Source organism: Lissotriton vulgaris, chromosome 11, assembly GCF_964263255.1.
Source record: "Lissotriton vulgaris chromosome 11, aLisVul1.2, whole genome shotgun sequence".
NCBI classification, from domain to species: Eukaryota; Metazoa; Chordata; class Amphibia; order Caudata; family Salamandridae; genus Lissotriton; species Lissotriton vulgaris.
The window spans coordinates 865,779,228-865,798,818 of record NC_141699.1 but is presented as its reverse complement, the minus strand read 5'-3'; positions in this window follow the sequence as shown (position 1 = coordinate 865,798,818).

Genomic DNA, 19,591 nt, shown 5'->3' with positions numbered 1-19,591 from the left:
GCTTTAAAAACTATGTATGTGGCCCCGAAAGCTTGTATTCGTATTAATGCTCAACTCTCTCCCTTTTTCTCAATCACCAGGGGTACTCGTCAAGGATGCCCCTGTTCACCTTTACTTTTTGCACTTTATATTGATCCCTTAATCAATCGTTTTATTTTGGAGGAAAAAAATCAAACCTATTTATTTAGCCAATGTGAATTACCGTGCATTAGCCTATGCTGATGATATCATCATTACTACTATGGACGTTCAGACTGCGATACCGGCAGTTAATGACTTAGCCACACAATTCGGATCTTTCTACGGCTATAAACTTAATTTGGAGAAAACCCAAATCCTATGTTCTGGGGACAATCTCCCTACAAATATTTCCATGGCTACGGAGGTGACATACCTGGGAATTAAAATCTCACTGCCTATAGCAAATATACCTGAGATAAATATGAACCCTGCAGTGACTAAAATTAATTCCATGTTAGAGTGTTTAGACCACCTGCATTTATCGCTGCATGGCAGACTTAATATTTAAAAAATGCTAATCTTACCCAAGGTATTGTATATGTACCGTACAATACCTCTAGAATTTCCTCCTTTGAGCTTCAAAAACCTGGAAAGGGCCACATCCAGATTTTTGTGGGGCTACAAGCGACACCGGAAATCCCATAACAAAATGATTTTGAGAAAAGAATGTGGGTGGTGGCATGTCCTGTATTTTGTGTTCTATTACCTAGCGGCAACACTTCAATACATCACCCCACTGATAATCGGTGATAGAGCCTGTATTCCTTTCTGTCAAACACCTTCAATTTTCGAAATGAATATGGGTGAAAAAGCCAAAGCTTGCTTTCACAAGAAAATCAAATTTAAGACGCTGAAGGCAGCTTTTGGTGTGTGGCAAAAAGTTCGAAAGCATTTGGGATTAAGCAAATTGAATGCCTATATGCCGATTGCCGCTCCCGGTTTTTTACCAGCTACGATTTTCTGTGACTTAATTACTATTAGATGGGAGCAGAAAGGAATACGCTATTTGGGTGATTTATATATTAATGGCCAACTTGCTTTGTTTCAGGAACTTCATGATACGTTTTTGTTACTAAAAAGGATTTTTTTAAATACCTTCAGATCCGCAGTTTTGTTCAAAGCCCTTCCTCCATTACTGATGTTTGTATGAGCAAAGTCCCCCTTATGGAACACTTGCATGGAAAAACTCCGATAGGTATTCTTTATTTGTGTTTGATTCAGGAATTTGGGGATGACTTAGAGCATTGTCAGTTGAAATGGGTTAGCAAATGAGGGATCCCGGATATTGATGTTCTAGAATCTGTTAAATTAGCGTCTGAAATCTTAATTACCGGGATGAAGAAATCCCAACATTTTATGTGTATACACGACCTCTACTACACCCCTAGCAAAGTGGTTAAATGGAGTACGATGGTGGGAACGAAATGTAACCGCTGTGGTTTGTATGCAGCTAAACGACATACACATGTTTTTTCAATGCCCTAAGCTTGGGGATTTTTTTCATCAAATTGAAATGTTTTTTTCTTCTGTTCTTAATTGTGACATCAGGGTAACTGCAGAGCTGCTGATAATAGGTATAGATTCTAGCACTTCAAGATCTAAACCACTAACTTGTTTTCTTTTCATCTGTAAGGCAGTAGCCAGAGCATGCATTACTAGGGAGTGGATCAACTCTGAACCTCCTTCTTTTTTTAATTGGCGAGAAAAATTATTGTTTATGTACAATATGGAGTCCGCTATTTATCAGTCTAAGGGGGTTAAAAGAAGGGCTTTGGGAAAGAAAATATGGGTGCCAATTGCGGAATGGATTTTATTTCCTTTGTTCTCTTGAGTCTGTATGTAATCTTATATTTATGTTTGGAATTGTTCTTTTTTTTGTCCACTGCTGTATTTCCTTGCATAAAACAATAAAATTTTAAATATAAAAAAAAAAAAGAAAAGAGGTGCTCCAGCAGGTGATGAGGACCGAGTGATCAAACCACTTTTTTTCAAGATATTGTCTAAGGGTTTCTTATTCTGGCTCAGTAAGAGAGTACACACTTCCAAAAGGTACTCACTCTGGGTTCTAGAGCAGAGGTATTCAAACCTTTTGATGCCAAGACCCCCCAATGTTGGGCGTAAGGACCCCGTCCAACAAAAAATTCTAGGATTTGGTACTCATCATCATCGACAACCAAAAGCGCCCCCAATTACCACGGCAAATCATTTTACAGTGGGGAAATAGTATTAAACAGTGTTTAGCAAATCAAAGGTTTGTGGGTGACTGTGGTTCTGTGTCAGAGGCTTACTACACAGCTCAAATACAAAATCTCTAAAACGAAATGCACAAATGGTGCTGTACTTTATTTTTTACAAACAAACAAAACATAATTTGACTCAATTGGATGATAACACCTTTCTGAATCAGTGTGATGGGTGTGCCTGTTTTTCTCCAGAGGGACGGTCAATCTGCGGATGTATCCTAGCTACTGCCATTCTCAGGTTGTGCTCCACTTCAAGTCTTGAATGGTACTTTGTCTTTAATACTGCCAGTGCTGAGAACCCAATCTCACATAAATATGATGAGCTAAAAGACCGAAGTGTCTTGACTGCAATATTCAACAATTACTGCTTTTGTCAAAGAAATGAAATGAAATGAAATGAATTTTTTTTATTGTTTCAGTTAATTAAAACCACAACAATACATTTTAAAAGAATCGACTAGTGTGTTTAAAATTTCTTAATTTTTGGGTGCAATATCTGTTAATAGGTTCTAAAACATTCTCAGTCTAAGGTAGAGCTTGTTATTTAAAATAGAATACAGTGTAATTAGAATACAATCTCTCTAGCTTAGTTCAGGAGTTCTTGGTTTTTTTCTCTGTTAAGTTCCGGAGAGCCCTCTCCCCTAGCTACCACTGTCGTGTTATCCTTTTGTGGACATGGTGCTAAGGTTTGTTTTAGCGCTTGGGAGTGGGCTGCAAGGAACTTTAATAGTAGGCAGTTCAATCGCGTGTCTGCTGGGTTCAAGGTTGCCATAATTGCAGATCTGCACGTTCTTATGCCCCGCTCGTTCATAGACTTTTTTAAAAGAGAGATTCGAGCTTGAGCTAGATTCGGGCAGATACAGACAAGATGAATGAAGACCTCATTGCTCCTCCCGCATAGTCTTCAGATTTTGGGTCCGTCGTGCACCCAGCTTGGTTGGTCCATAATCGATGGAAATTTCTCCAAACGAAGTCCCATTAATTTCTGTTTTCTGTGAGCTGGGAATGTGATTGTTAAGTATGGGGCTGCCACAAGTGTTTTGTAGTTTGATATGACCACCCATGCGTGTTTTCTGGTGCTAAACGTAGCTTTATCAAGTAAGAGAGAGTGGAATTTTGTCAACTTGTTTACAGCATGTTTGAATGCCGTGTAAGGCAGGTTGAGTTCCCAAAGTTTCCTTGTTCCAGTCTCAGTTATGGCCTTTTCAAGATACTGATTGTATGGGGACTTAACATCAGATCTTATTTCTTCCCATAGTGCTTGGTGCAATTCCGAGGCTGACGTATTCTGTTTCATTGTATACCAGTACTTGATATTTGCATACTTTCTTCCCAGTATTTCATTTGTTATTCCAAATTCTAACCTCGTCTGAGCTGGTGAGGCTCCCTGTTGTATTTGGAAGGTGGATTTAAAGATGGCTGTCTGCATTTTGTTAAGCAGATCCGCATCTTTCCCATGCAATCCTATACTGCCATATGACAGGGTTGGAAAAACTTTTGCTTTTATTGTTGCCAGTAGAGGTTTATATGATGGCCCCGTGAGCTTTTTAGCCAGAGATCTGAAAGCAAATGAAAGTGAGTTTGATCTCTGAGTGATGTACGACATTTGCTGCTGGTGGCTTTGTCGATTATCAAAGTAGAAGCCCAAGTACTTGAAGTTGGACACAGCCTCTAGCTTTGTTCCCTCCAGGTAGATGTGTGCACTGGCTGTACGCCGCCTGGTGATGAGCATTGTTTTTGTTTTTGTTGTATTTATCTCCAGGTTGTTGTTTGTTATGAATTCTGCCAGCCCTACTAATAACCTTTGGATGCCAATCTTCGTTAGGTTCAACAGTATCACGTTGTCAGCATAGGATAGATGAGTTAGTGGAAAGGAGCCAAGTTTAGGTGGATGGGATGGGATCTTATTTAGACTTGATGTGAGGTCTGCCATAAAAAGGTTAAAAAGATGGGGGGCTAGGACGCAGCCCTGCTTAAGACCTTTGCTGGTATTGATTTTTCTTGAGAGCCGTGTTCCTTTCCCCAATTTAACTTCCATCCAAGTGTTGGAATAAAGGAGTAAAATCCCTCTCAGGATTTTATCCGGAATGTTCCAGCTGTGTAATTTCCTCCATAAGATGTTACGATCTACGCTATCGAATGCTGCCTTTAAGTCAATGAAACACAGGTGAAGGGGCTGTTTTCTTCGGAGATATTTGTCGGCTAGCACTGAGAGAGTCATAATATTTGTCAGTGTCCCAGTCCCTTTCCTGAAACCTGTTTGGTTTAACGGTATTCTCTTTGTGTCGTCGGACCAATTTATTAGATCTTCCTGGACGAGGGATGCAAAGTACTTCGCCTCCACATCTAGGAGGGCGATCAGTCTATAATTAGCTGGGGATGTTCTGTCTCCTCCTTTAAAAATGGGTGAGATTATGGAGCCCTGCCAACTTGATGGTAATTGGTTTTCGCTTATGATCTCTTCATATAATTTTTTTAATTTTCTGCACCAGAAGTCCGGATCAGTTTTTTAGACTATTGGAGGGATCCCATTCGGACCTGGAGCTCCGTTACCTCGTGACTTCCTTATGATTCTTCTTATGTCCTCTTCGCTATACCGTGTTTGTTTGACCTTATTTATTGCGTCCTTCTTCTCCCGTGGGCTATCCACGTCACGGTGAAGCCTGGTTACTAGGAGATCCCCGTCTGGGGATGTATTTGCTCTGTGTTTATCCTTTGGGTTTGATGTTTGCATGCAAGAGGTTCTAATTCCACTGCTGGGAGTGATGCTCCCTTTTCTTTTTTTGGCCACTTCGTTGGTAGTTTGTTGGGTTGCTCCTGGGTTGGGCTGGTCTAGTGTTACCTCCACGAACCTCTCTGTTAATAACGCGACCCAGTCCCCTTCTTGGACATTGGAAGATGTTGGGTTTGAGGGGTGATTTAAGCTGTTAATGATCCTCCAAAATGCGTTTGAGTTGGTGTTCTTGGCAGTGCAGAGTAATTTTACCCAGAAGTCATCATTCAGAGATCTTTTGTATTCCCACATTTTCTTTTTATATTCTTTCTTGAGGTTTTGTCTTTGGACCCAGTCTTTGGATGACGTAGTTGTCTTTTTTAATGCTCTGGCGTTTCTCCTTATCTCTATTTTGAGCTTTACCAGGTTCTTTAGCAGATACATTTTGTTAGATGGAGGCTGTGATTTATTTGGAACAGACGTACTTGCTGTTAATTTTCCCGTGAAGCTCTCCCATTTTTGTATTTGGGTACCTGTTGTTACCTCACTCTCTATTTTTAGTCTCTGCACGTTTGCCTGCAGCTCATCGATGTTGGCCGTTGTCCAGTTAAGTCATTTCAGGTTAGTGGCACTGTATTGCAGCTGTGGTATTTGGTCAGTTTTAAATTAAAATAAATGTGCTGATATGAATGATCGCTTTTTGAGGTATATTCTATTGAAAATTGCTGGACGAATGGCAATAGTGGAAGAGAGACTGCTGTGTAATCAAGCCTTGAGGCCGTCAAGGTTCCTAGATGGGTGTACTGCGGCGGAATGTCACCTTTGATTCTTCCGTTAAGGAACCGCAGCCCGAGGAATTCCAGGCTTGTTACCAGTTTTAGACCAGTTGGATTGAAGCGCTCTGTTTGCAGCTGAGTTTGAGGTTTGACGTTACAAAATTCGTTGTCAGCTGCTATAATCTCATCATCCTCAGGTGTATAGATTAGGTTTGAATTAAAATCACCTGTTACGATGATTTCCCAGGGTGGATTATTGTTTCCAGTAGCCCTGATTATAGATACTAGCTGATCCAATGCGACTTGTTTCTCTTTTACCTTTGGAGGTGCATAGAAGTTAACCAGTAGTGTCGGAGTTGGTCTGCCCGGCATAGATAGTTTTATCAATTGCATGTTTGGTCCATATGGGGCTATTTGTTCTGAGTTAATCTTGATGTCCGACGCGATATAAACTGATAGACCCCCTTGTGGTCGACCAAAGTGGAAGTTTTTCCTTGCTGGTATATTGAAGTGAGTATACCCAACTAGAGGTAGCTCCTCCAATGCCCAAGTTTCTTGGAGGGCAATGATGTCGCATGCTGTCCAATTGTGGGGGGGGCAAACCTTCTTCCATCCATTTCCTGGTTCCGGCTATATTCCAGGACAATAGGTGGACGATTTCCTGGGTACTATCCTTTTGGGGTTTTATGGGAGGTCAATTATTTTTCTGTTTGTTTAATGTGTCTGTTAGCCAGCGCCAGTAGGCGGTGTCATCCTTGGAATTTATTTGGTTACATGTTGTAGTTGGGGGATGGATTGTCGGTGAAGGGCTGTTCCCTCTAGCGTTCCGTAGTACTGAAATTACCTGATTCTTTTTTTCTGGCAGATTTTCTTTTTTCCCGTTTGTCGCCGGACGATCTTCAAGAGGGCCTGGGTAGCGTGGTTTTACTGGCCTGGAAAGTCTTATGCCCCATGAATCGAACCTCTCTCTAAAGGATAGTATTAACTGAGCGATTTCTGCTGTTCGCCATGTTGTTAATGTTTGCTCCAATGAACTAGTTGTGTCTTGCTTGCGACATTTAACTGAGAGTAGGTCAGTGTTAGTTAGGTGTTGAAGCCCTTCAATATTGGCGTAACGTTTAAACAAATTTCCCCTATTGAGGATGTCATGCTGCCCCTGGGTTTCGTATTCTAGGGTAAAAGAAAAAGTTGTTTGAGATGTAAGTTGTCATTGCTAGGCCAGATCTCAGGGCCTTTCCCTAGTTCTGGTATGTTGTCTGGGCTAATTTTGCAGTGGGGCCTGGTCCTGGCAGATGTTTGTGTTCCGTGCGTATCGATTACCTGTGCGCAATGGGATATCGTGGTCATTGTAGTCTGGTTACTCTCTTTCGTTAAGCATCCGTTTGTGGCTGTGCTAGTCTGAGGGGCTCTGATATACTCAGACTCTGTTCCCCTCCCTGGAGTGGCGTACTCGTTGCCGTTCAAGTTTATATGACGGACTCCGTGCCTTAGTAGTATTTTTATACCCACAGTGGGGGGTAGAGTTTTTCCACCCCAGACCCGGCTTTTCCAGTTTACGGTTCTTTCATTTATTTTTGATGGGACCTCCTGGTTGTTATTTGCGTTAGTAGGTGTACCCTCTGTTGTGGAATCTTGTAGCGTACCTTGAGACCTGCTTTGTCTTGGGATTGTTTCTTCTCTGCCTTTTGGGCAGTGTTTGGTTCCTTCGTGTCGTTTTTCTTGGGTGACGTCCTATCTTTGTCTGGCTGGTGTTAGTTTATTATTCTCGGCCGCCTCTTGGTATTTTCCGTGGATCTCCGAAGTTGTAGGTAGGCCTGGAGGGCCGGTTGGTTGTGATGTACTGCCGGTTTCTGTGCGGCTTCCTTTTACCACTGCATCAATTATCTGTGTTCCGTTACCCAAGCCCAACCTCAGCTGTGCGTCTCTTTTGTTTGTTTCGCCTATGGCCGTTAATACTGTGCCTATGCCAGCGTTGCATATCACCTCTGTGCCAAGGGCCTCCCTTTCTTTTTTTGTGAAGAGCTGTTGTCCTGATGAGTTGTGTGTTTGATCAAATGAGACATCGGATTGTATTGTCGTGTTTGGTGTTTCCTCCTTGTTTATAGCTGAGGTAAATATGGGGAATATTCTAGTACCTTCCTCTGCGTGCCCTGTTGGTTGTTTGTTCCTTGCTTTCCTTTCCTGTTTTTTTTTGCCTGGTTAAGGAAGTTTTTTTATTTGAAGTTGTTATGTTTACTGCTGGACTTATTTCTGCCCTGTTCTTTCCTTTGGATGTATCCGTTTCTGGCATCTTAACGGTATTATGGTCAGTAATTTTTTTGGTTGAGTTCACTGTTTCTGGACTCTTAACGTGGTTGTGATCAATAATAATTCTGGTTGAATTTTCATTAGAAAAATGTGAATCTGATTTTTTTACAGCCAGTATTTGTTCTATTAGATTGGGAAGGAGGTTTAGTTTGTCTATTATAGGACCGCAGGTGCAGGGACTCTGTTCCAGTGCATACTTTGATTGGGCTGTTATTATCAGATTGTTTAGGTAATCCAGTTTGTTGTCGATCCCCGCAATGTAGTGGGCTATGGTGTTCATTAAGTCGACTTGGATATCCATTTTGTCGGATTGCCAATTTAAAGCCTTTACTGTTGATTGAAGTGTTTCTATTGTGGAGAGAAACAACCCTGAAGTGCTTACACTAGCGCTCTGTTCGTAATTCTGATTGAGTGGCAAATCAGCATGTTATTGGGGAAGCGAGGAGTTGCCCGGTTTTGGAGTAACAGTTCTTCCATCTCTGGGGTTTTCCGCTGTTTTTCCTTTGCTTCGCAGTTGAGTAGACTGCCCTTCCTCGTTTGTGTTGCCTGGTTTTTTGTCTGAGATTTCTTCCCTTTTGTGGTAGGTTATGCTTGTGTTTTGCCGCTTTTCCTTGTTCATTAATGGGCTTGATGTAAGGCTTGCTGTGAGGCTTGGTAGTTTTATTTCCCCCTTGTTATTTTCCCCTTTATTTTTACTTGTATCTTACATTAATTCATTGTTTAATGTTGGGCTTAATGTGGAATTTAATGGCTTCAGCTGTGACGTTTCTTGAGTGTTCTGACTAATCAGTTCCATTTGGGTTGTGTTTTGTTCCCTGTGTATCTGGGCTTTGAGTATCTGCGGCTCTTTGTTAAGGAATTTCTGTATTTGCGGTGCTGTTTGTGGGCTTTGTGATTTGGTTTCTGAATTTTTTTAAAAAAAGGTTAAGGCTGCTGTTGGTATTTTGAGTTCTGCGTTGGATGCTGATTTTTCTGTGCTCGTCAATACTTCCTTCGTCCTCTTGTTATCTAGGGTGGCCTCTGTTGTGGTTCCAGTCGACTGTGTTTTACTCAAATCTAGGACAGAAATGTCTCCTATACTGCATTTTTGTGGCGGGGAGGTTTCCTGGTCGAGACCCTCTCCAAGTTCGTCCTGCGTGTGGGCCATTGCTATAAATTCATCCTGGTACCTATTTTGGCGAGGTGAGCTAGTTGATTTTGCCCAAGGTACCTGGGGGGTTAGTTTCATGAATATTGATGTTAGACCTTTGTTGCAGGAGACCTTCTCGGGAGTTAAAGGTATAGGTAGGCCCGGAAGAGATTGTTGGGTTGTAAGGAGAGTGGCTCCTGGATTTTTCAGAAAGAAAAAAGCTTTGTTTGTCTCTAGTTTCTCTTTCTCGTCCTGCTTTTTCCTGAACATTGATGCAATTGGAGAGATAAGTTGGGTGGGTAGCACTCTTGTTAGCCCTTTTTATATCCGTTTCGTTTGGTGATATTTTTTCCTGGTTTACTTTAAACTGGTCAACTGGTGGGGATTTATTTGCCTTTGGAGTCCGTTTTTTTTGCTTTGGTGACCTCCTTACCCTACCTGATCTCATCCTTTAAGGGCTGTGTGGCTGGTTTTCTAGCATCCTTGCGGCCCGGTATCTGTGCCACCTGTACCGCCTGCCCCGCACCGTCCTTAGCCTCCCACTCCACTCCTCTCCACTCCCCCTCCCAAGCCTATCTACCCCCACTGAGTAGGAGCAGCTGCCGTCAGGGAGGATGATGAGGTGCAATTAAAATGCGAAGCGTATAAGGTGGGGCGGCTACTAGTGGCTACTGGCGTTGCAAGAGTACTTTGGAAGTCAAATTTGTATAATTTGCCGGAGGTATGCTAGAGCCTGGTGGGATACCGTTCCTATACGATGGTGATGGCGTGGAAGCTTCGGCGTCCTGCTCAATGCCGGCTTCGCGGCCTCTGTTGCTTCAGCTCTCTCTCTCACTGCTAGCTCTCTACTCTAGCTCTCTACTGCTAACTACTGGTGTCGAGTAGGGAAAAAACTCCTCCAGTAGAGAACAGATTTTGATGAGGCAGGGGCAGTGGAAAAGAAACGGTGTAAGATACAGCAGTTAGTAGTTAGAAGTTAGTGGGAGTTGCAGCGTCGCTTTAAATAATTTATCACTGTTGGTGCGAACAATGTTAATTACCCCCTTTGAGCTCGCTGTGCAGCGTTATGCCTCCCTCCTGGCAAGTGGTATCCAACAATATACAATGAGCAGCAGTACAGGCTGACCTGACGGTGTGAGAAGTGGGGGCTTGGCTGGCTGGGTCCTCAGAACTTGCCTTCAGCCTCTGCCCTCATTGCCTCTATTCTCCTTCTGCTGGCAGCCACTCTCTGCTGCCAGCTCCTGCAGCCAGCAGCCCCCCCAATGCCCCAGAGCTGCTTACGCGGTCCGGGGGTCACTGTGAGCGCTGCTTCAAACACGGCACCTACCCGGTCAGGTAGCTGTCAGTCGTGCAAATCCTGGGAGAGCAAGCTTAGGTTGTGGCTCTGATGCGGATGCGGATCTGATGCAGGCTCTTAGACAGGCTCTCTCCGCTCCGCTCCTCTACCCGTAGACGCCGTACGTAGCCCTGATCACGGGCTCAGCCTCTCAGCTCCTCCCTCAAGAACTCCGCCCGGCCCGCAATGGCCCTCCGAGAATCAATCCCTCGCCCTCCCGGGAACGGGGCGGGAGCGGGGAGCCAACCGGCCGGCTGGCGGAGCAGTATCACGGAAGGAAGCGAAGCCTTTCACTGCACCAGTCGGCTTCTCTGCAGTCCTGTCTTGCCGTCTTACACCGGGAGTCTTTTTACCGGGTAACGGGTAACGGGCTATGAAAAGTAGGCTCAGGCGGGACCTTGAAGAAACTCTGAGCTGGATTCCCCGCTCGTCGTACCGCACCACTGAGTATGGCGACTGGCGTTCAGCGTTCTGCGTTCTGCTCGCCTCTGCAGTTACGACTGCCCTCTCACTGATTTCCTGCAGTCAAAGAGATCCAAGAGATCTGTTTGTTACTAAGTTAAGATCCTAATGTAGCACAGTGAGCTATGAATTGGCAACAAACAGCTGCATGCAAGACATAGGTTAAAAGCGTATAGTTTTCCCCTGTCTTTCATTATCCTACGGCTGCTAAAAAGGGTGTGTTTGGCTGCACATAAATTATTGTTAGTAAAGCCAACCCCAACCACTGGGTAATATTTTAAATTGTGAGTTGCAACTTCTCCTGATCAAGCACTCTTAAAATGTAATGTCTACCAGAATGGATGACATGTGGCTTCTACACCTGGTAGTCCTTAATTTCTTATGGAATATTTCCCATACATGGAATGTAAAGTCCTCTAACATAGGTGGAGGACAACATGTTGCACAGTCAGACTGGCTCAACTGAGCCTTCGTCTTGGAAAGGCCTTCGCAGGGTGAGGGTCAGAAGAGAGGTTGTGAAAGGTAGCAAAACACACTTGTCTAGAGATGGAAGTCAAAAGACACCAGTTGTTTCTTTTTTGTGGATGAAGTTCATTGTACCAAGAGGCCGGTAATCTAACAGACAGGTAAACTAAATCATTCAAGATCACATAGGCAGCTGGCGAGGAGCTGAGTAGCCTCCAAATTAGCACACACAGCGATGTTGTGAGAGCCTGACCTTGACATGAGACAGACAGCTTTTTGTCTTCTCCTTCTCCCCTCACCTGGGCGATTTATGACGATCTATTGCTGACAAACTTATAGATCAGTCAGGGCAAATGATGCCACGAGAGAACAGCTTTGGTACAGCGTTGAGTCACATGTGCTTAGTTTAGGACACAAAATCTCATTGCAAACAAAATGGCGGGATGTGTTCAATATGAACTGAAGATCCACAATGCATTCACTGCTGCAGTGTGTCAAAGATATTATATTGTATTGCAATTATATAGTGATTATATAACACTCCTGACGAAGTGTTGAAACGCCAAGATCTTTCAAATACATTTCTATGCAGGACATAATTATCTGTTTCTAACCACAGCTGAAATTCAGAAGGCTATTTAGGTTTCCATGAGCCCATATTCACCAATCTAGTGATTGGCGTAGTTATAAACCACAACCAATGCCCACCTTTAGGTGGAATCTATAAGTGGGTGAAACAGCCTATGAATAATCAGACTGGGAAAGTACATAGAATGTGGATCCAGTCTACATAGGCTTGACATCAGGGACATGAATTTGTGATCTCTTGTTTACATTTATGAAGATATGCAAGGGTATTATAGATCAGCCATTGGCTGCAGGTTTCTGTAATTTGCATCACGCACTGTTTTGAGAGTGTGATCACAAGCTTCATTCCAAATTCCGTGCCTTTAGAATTCTCTCTTGTCACTGCAACATCTGCACTAATATTTCATTGCACCTCCGAGTGAATTTAATATACGTTATTTTGCCTATTTAAAAAATACTTCTACATGTAATAAAAAGACATGAGACGCTATTGTGGCCACCAGTATGTAGTATTGAAGAAAGGACGCTCCAAGCCAGGTAGTTTACCACGTAGATTTATTTAAGTGGTAAATTAGATACATAGACAGGTAAAGTCAGAGTCTTAGTAGGAGCCAAACCAGGAGCAGCTTCCCTGCTGCTCAGCCCTTCATCCAACTGATTCACACATGCAAACATTCCAAACACTAACTTTCCATCAGGCAGTCATTCTGGCTGAGCAGCAGGATATCACATATCTTCCCCCTTTTAAAACACAAAGGAAGGAAGTTTTAAAAGGCATCAAAAATAGGCATGAAAATAAAAGAATTAAATGTAGTGAATGGTACACTGAAAGAAAGCGTAAAATGAAATATGGAAATAGCAAGCAGAGGAAGTAAAGTGGATAGGAAGTGAGAGAAAAGAAAAGTACAAGTGACTATTACCCCATCTTCCTTTCCACAGAAACACAAAAATAAATACAGAACCTTACAACAGAATCAAGAGGAAACCAAGCACTAAGATCATGTATGCTGGCCAGGCAAACCAGGAAGTAAGTACAGGGTGTTACAAAGAAATTGGAAAAATGAAATGACAAAATAAGTACAGATAACAGTGAAAGAGTGGAAGACAGCCGAAAACAGAAAAAGAAATGAAGGCTGTCCTTCACAAGCAGTATACAGTAGTGGTATTAAACACAGTAAATAAATAAGCATGTGTTATGCTAACAAAGAAGGAAAGGGTGGAAATGGAAAGGTGAGCTACACTACAAAACTTCCCCAAAGCAGGTTGGGTGAAAAGTGTGAGATACCCACAGTGTAAAATGTGTGGAGAAAGACCACACCGTGTAAAATGTGTGGAGCACGACCACACCATGTAAAATGTGTGGCAAGATACCACACTGTGTCAAATGTGTGGAGAAAGACCACACTGTGTCAAATGTGTGGAGCAAGACCACACCATGTAAAATGTGCAGATGTGGTTGTACCACATGAAACAATTTGTAAAATGCACAGATGTGGTTATACCACATGAAACAAAGTTTAAAATGCGCAGATGTGGTTTTACCACCTGAAAAAAAGTTTAAAATGTGCAATGTAGATGTGGGGACATACCACACAGAAAAGATGTGGGGATGCACCACATGGAACAGTAAAATCTCCCTCAAAGCGTGTTGGGAAAAAAGTTGTGAGTAGGGACCACACGTAATAAAATAGGATGCATGAAAAGCTTTAGAGCTTGGTGTGACTGTAAGTGCCACACAGTAGAATGCATTTTTTTTAAACAGTAGAATGCATTACACCATATTATAATATGAAGAACATTGAAGAACTACCCCCTTCTTTTTTTTTTTTTAAATATGACACAGTAAAATACAATTTGCAGCGACAGTAGGGGTTGATGAGGCATGTAAAAGGATCCCATTCTGTGGTATATCAGTGAAATTAAAATGTACAGAGTAAGAAAATATAATGTAAATATAATCGTAAAAACACCATAAAGTAAATATTTTGAGCATTTATGAAATTGTAGAATGGCAAGATGTACAGGACAAGTACATGGTAAATAAGCACTTAGTGACACTCTGCTTAGATGATGTGAGGCAATGTCCCAAGAAAATAATAAAATACCATAAATGACGTGGCCACTGTGGTCTGGAATCAGCTGATGAACTGTGCTGAGCTGAACTGAAAAGCAATGAAAATGAATAGAATAGTACCTTGGTAGGAAAATTGATGAGAGATAACACACCGGAAGACGTGTATTATATATAGTACCCAAAACGAGTGGACTTCAGTTTTCATTGCAAAGGTGCCATGATGGTGGTTGACCGCTAGGTGGCGATGTTACCTAGTTAATAGAACTGTAAATGCTGTACTCACAGTGCTTTGACGATAACAAATTGTGGTCCAACCAATTGGCCAGAAGATTGTAGAAAGTCAAGAATGCTCTGGAAGTGCCAGACATAATAATAATACCACCTGAAAAATTAAGTTTCTCAGACGAGAAGGATGGAGGCAGTGTAACTGAAGTGCACCACAGAAATGAGAAACGTGGCTGGCAGAGGCAGACCGCATAGCAGAATAACTCTGATGAAGCGAGGTTCAGAAATGAATTATATTTTGACTCGCAAAGTTAAACTTCCATAATAAATAATCGTATTAATGAGTTTATGCACGAAAATGTACTAATCAACCTAGATTAAAATACATTCATGACACACGGGACTAATTTATATGCTCTATGTTTCATTTGCAAGTGCGTTGAAAAATAATGAACTAACCTTATCTATTGATTTTGTCAACATTAATTGCGGCTGTTTAATTAAGGGCATGTGCCTATTTTAAATGTGCTTTTGTCTATGTCGTGTCCTTTATGTGGCAAAGGCTCGTGGAGAATCCTGTTGGCCTAAAAAGAAGATGGTAAATAAAAACGCTGTTTATTTGTGCTTAAAGCTAGTTAACATAAACTAAAGGGTTACCTTTAGCAAAGGGGGTGGGTAACAGAATAATTTTCATTACTCGAATTAATTAAAGTTTTGTGTTTGTTTGAATATTAGTTCTCGAACGAGCCCAAAGTAAAATGGCTGGCAGTGCTGAAAGAAACTTGACCGGAGTGAAGCCTTCACTCACATGCAGGAAGAGGAATTCGAATTCTCTTTTGCTGATTAAACAAAGAATACATCAGAAGCGTTATGGTCAAGACGAATGTGTTCTTGTTGTAAGGACCAAGGACAAAAAGCCTGGTAAGCCTGCCAAGAGTAGGAAGTGAACTTTGCATTCGGACGAATGTTACTCGTTTGAGGAAGCTAGAAGGATGGTAAATCTAAGAACAATAAGGGCTTATGATGTGCCCCGGACTTGGTCAGAAATGAATGACCTAACAGTGGACTGACGTGAAACAGCCAATTAGAAGCATGGATTTTGTTAAAGGAATGCAGAATTAGTAAGTTTTAGATAGAGAAAAGGTATAAAACCTGACCTCATGAGAAGAGGTCGGCTGGCTCGTTCCTGATTCCTGAAGGGCGTGAAGTGCTGTCGGACTTTTGACACACACGTAAGGATAGCTGATTTAATGACTTTTTCTTTTAGGTTTAAATGAGTTTAGTCAGGGAATTAGAAATTAGGGGATGAGACCTTTACTGCTTTAATTCTTTGCAAAGCTGATCCGTTTTGAAATGTCAGTCTAATATGCCTTTACATTGAATAAATGATATTTTCATTTGCAAATAAAAGATTTCTAAATTCTAAAAATGCTCTTTTTTGATAATAAAATTAATAAATTAGATTTGAAATGACAAGCTGGTCTTGTTTATTCTTAGTCTAGTTACCATCAGTTGATCCATTTACCAAGTGACTTAATTAGATGTTTCCGTTATATTTTCATGATTATGATGATGACAAACTGCAGTTGTATATAATATGTAAATAGATTGTGTATAGTTCCGGTTAATTAGGTCACATGATTCAGTTGCCCAATATTTGTCTTGGTTACTTATGGGCCTTGCAAAAGTTTATGATTAATGGTGAGTATCATGGTGTTGGGTAGTGTTGTTGAGACAGATTTTCTGTAGGGGCGCTGGATCAACTCTAAGCACTTCAACTTCAGTGTGCTCCGGTAGTGCCAAACACAAAATGAAGGCACAGCACAACGCAGGCCGGGAGGCTCCCGGCACGTTGATGCAGTCAGGCGTCACTTAGCAAGCTTGAGGGTGCAGCGTCATAGAAGAAGCTCACACTGTCAACAACGAACACTGCAAGCAGGTGACGGTTTATTCAATTTTTATGGCGCAGCACCAAATTGAAAAAGGCAAAGTGTACAGTATCACAGCACACCAAAAATGCAGCCTCAGCGATGTTGTAAATAACAAAACATAATAGTTCCTCAAAGATGCACAAGGCTGGTTTAAATGCAGGAGCAGGTTTCATGCACAAGATGTAAATAGCTAAGGTTTAAAGTCCCAATCCAAATGACATTAACAGGTAAATTGTAGACCACAACTCCTCCACAATGAAAAACATGTCATAAGTAGCACGAAGAGCAATCACTGTTCAGCAGTTTGCCAGTTAGTCAGAAATCACTGTTTGTCATGGAAAGGGCTGCTGAAATGCTGTAAAAACGCAGCTGCATTTACTAAAACAGGTTTGATTCCTGACTCGTAGTGGCTGTAAATAGAAGCAGCAGAAGGGAAAATCAAGCAGAGACTGGCACATCAGGTGAGAGGGCGACCGGTGGGAGGTCACTGGTGGGGCTCGGGTGCCAGTAAACTTTCAAATACGTAGCTTTAAATTTGGAGAGAATCCTTTACCTTGTGCGTGGGCTGCAGGTTTCTACAGCTTCTTGAAGTTGAACAGTGGCTTGATGCTTGAAGGAATGTCTGACATAATATCGACAGACAGAATATCGAACTACAAAAATATCGGAACAAAAATATCGACATCAAAAATATCGGAATCCTATCTTCATAAAGGTAAGTACAAAAATATCTAAAAAAAAATATCGTAGTACAAAAATATCGGAATTAAAAATATCGTTTTTTTAAATGTATTAATAATAATGTAAAATTAATTTTAAAATACATATAAGTTTACAAATATTAAATAAAAATATTAAAACAAAATTAAAACTAATACATATACATTTAAAATAAATAAAAAACTTAATTTAATGTAAAATTATTTTTTTTAATGTTATTTAATTGATTTAATGTAATATTTTTTTGTTTTTACCCTGTATACCTGTACCCCAAAAACCCCAAACTGACCCTGAACCCTAAAAATATCCCTGTACCCCAAAAACCCCAAACTGACCCTGAACCCTAAAAATACCCCTTTACCCAAAAACTGAAAACTGACCCTGAACCCTAAAAATACCCCTTTACCCAAAAACTGTAAACTGACCCTGAACCCTAAAAAATACCCCTTTACCCATGAACTGAAAACTGACCCTTATCCCTAAAAATACCCCTTTACCCAAAAACTGAAAACTGACCCTGAACCCTAAAAATACCCCTTTACCCAAAAACTGAAAACTGACCCTGAACCCTAAAAATACTCCTTTACCCAAAATTAATTAATATTATTTAATTACCAATTAATTATTAATTAACAATAACAATAAAGTAAATATATTAGCACATTAGCTGTAATTAATTTAATTTAATGATTAATATTATTTTTCCCAAATAATTAAGAATAACAAAAAATTATATATAAAAAAATACTATAATTAATGTAATTAACTAATTAATATTAATTAATTACCAACTAATTAATACTTAAAAATATGTACACAATTATATTAATTAATTAACTAATTAATATAAATTAATTACCAATTAATTATTAATTAAAATATGTACAAACATATATTAATTAATTAATTATTATTAAATTACTTCCCACCCTATTCCCCTATAAACCCATAACCCGCAACAGAACATATTTATCAATTAATCAATTAATTAAAATTAATTTAAAATTATTTCTCAATTAATTAATTAATAATTCCTACTAATTAATAATTAATTTAACATAATTAAATTACTTCCCACCCTATTCCCTATAAACCCACAACCCGCTACAGTAGTAAAAGACAATATTTAATTAAATTACATTAAAAATAAATAATAAAACATAATAAATACAATATAATATACACTAAATGTATTTAAAAATTGATATTAGTAACATCGAAGTTATTTATTTCGATATTATTGACATCGATATTTAAAACTTCGATATTACTGATATCATGCTAATATCGATATTAAGACTGTCGATATTACTTACCTTCGATATTTTGTCCCATCGATATTTAAACTTCGATATTATTGTATATCGATATTTAAAACTCGATATTTTGTCTGTGTACCGCTTGAAGTGGGTTATTTCCCAGACTGAAGTCCAACACTCCTGCTACCAAAATTTAGTATTGAAGAAAGGACGCTCCAAGCCAGGAAGTTTACCACATAGATTTATTTAAGTGGTATATTAGATACATAGACATGTAAAGTCAGAGTCTTAGTAGGAGCCCCACCAGGAGCAGCTTCCTTGCTGCTCAGCCCTTCATCCAACTGATTCACGCACGCACACATTCCAAACACTAACATTCCATCAGGCAGTCATTCTTGCTGAGCAGCTGGATATCACACAGTCTCATATATTGCGATTTTGTGAATATTTACTATTTAGAAATTTGGACATAAAATTATGTCCTCCAATGAACCCTCCCAGACCGGTTTTAAATGATTCCTCCACATGATAAAGTTTTTTTGTACTACAAAAACCATCACATCAGGTAAGGTGCCATCATGAATGCTTTACACATGAACAAATAACCATCGCTTTTTTGGGAAAGTGTGGCAACTGTAGTTTGACAAAGGCATCATATTAATCTGCTCCTACAAGAGGAAAGAACACGGTAAATAAACGTTTTAATGTCACAAAAATGCTTATGAAACTGCTGCTACAAAAACAGAAAGTACACTGAAAATAAACACCATTCCACAGTCATAAAAATGAACCGGAGCCTTTTTCCTATCTCTCCCCCCTCTCCGCCCCCCACATGGCTCAATCAAGGAAACAGATAAGAATCTGTGTGTGTGTCTTTGCGTGCGTGCAAGATATTTCAGTGTATGTTGTCTGCAGCTGAAAAGCCAGGGCATGGGCCGGGATGAAGAGGGGCTCACCTAATTATTCCTGGAAGCTTCGGGTTGCCTTGGAAACCAGCCGAAAAGGAGATCCTAATCTAGAGGCAGCAATGAGCCACGAATATGAGTTGAAAGACAACTGGATCCAGTGAAAGGCAGCAGTGACGGCGCAGAACTCAGTGGAAATACAGCCTGCATTTGGAAGGTGCTGGTCCATCTTTATGGAAAAAATTTGCGGGCATTTCCTGGTGTGCATGCTGCAGTCTCTCTGACAGGCATTGATGACGTAGCCACATCATGATTGGCTTATTTTGCCCTGTCCTCCAATCAGAGATGGAATTATTTTGAATCCAAAATGAAACATAAACATTTTGGATTTGAGGCAGGTGAATGCGAGACCCCCTTCCAATGACTCCACGGCCCCC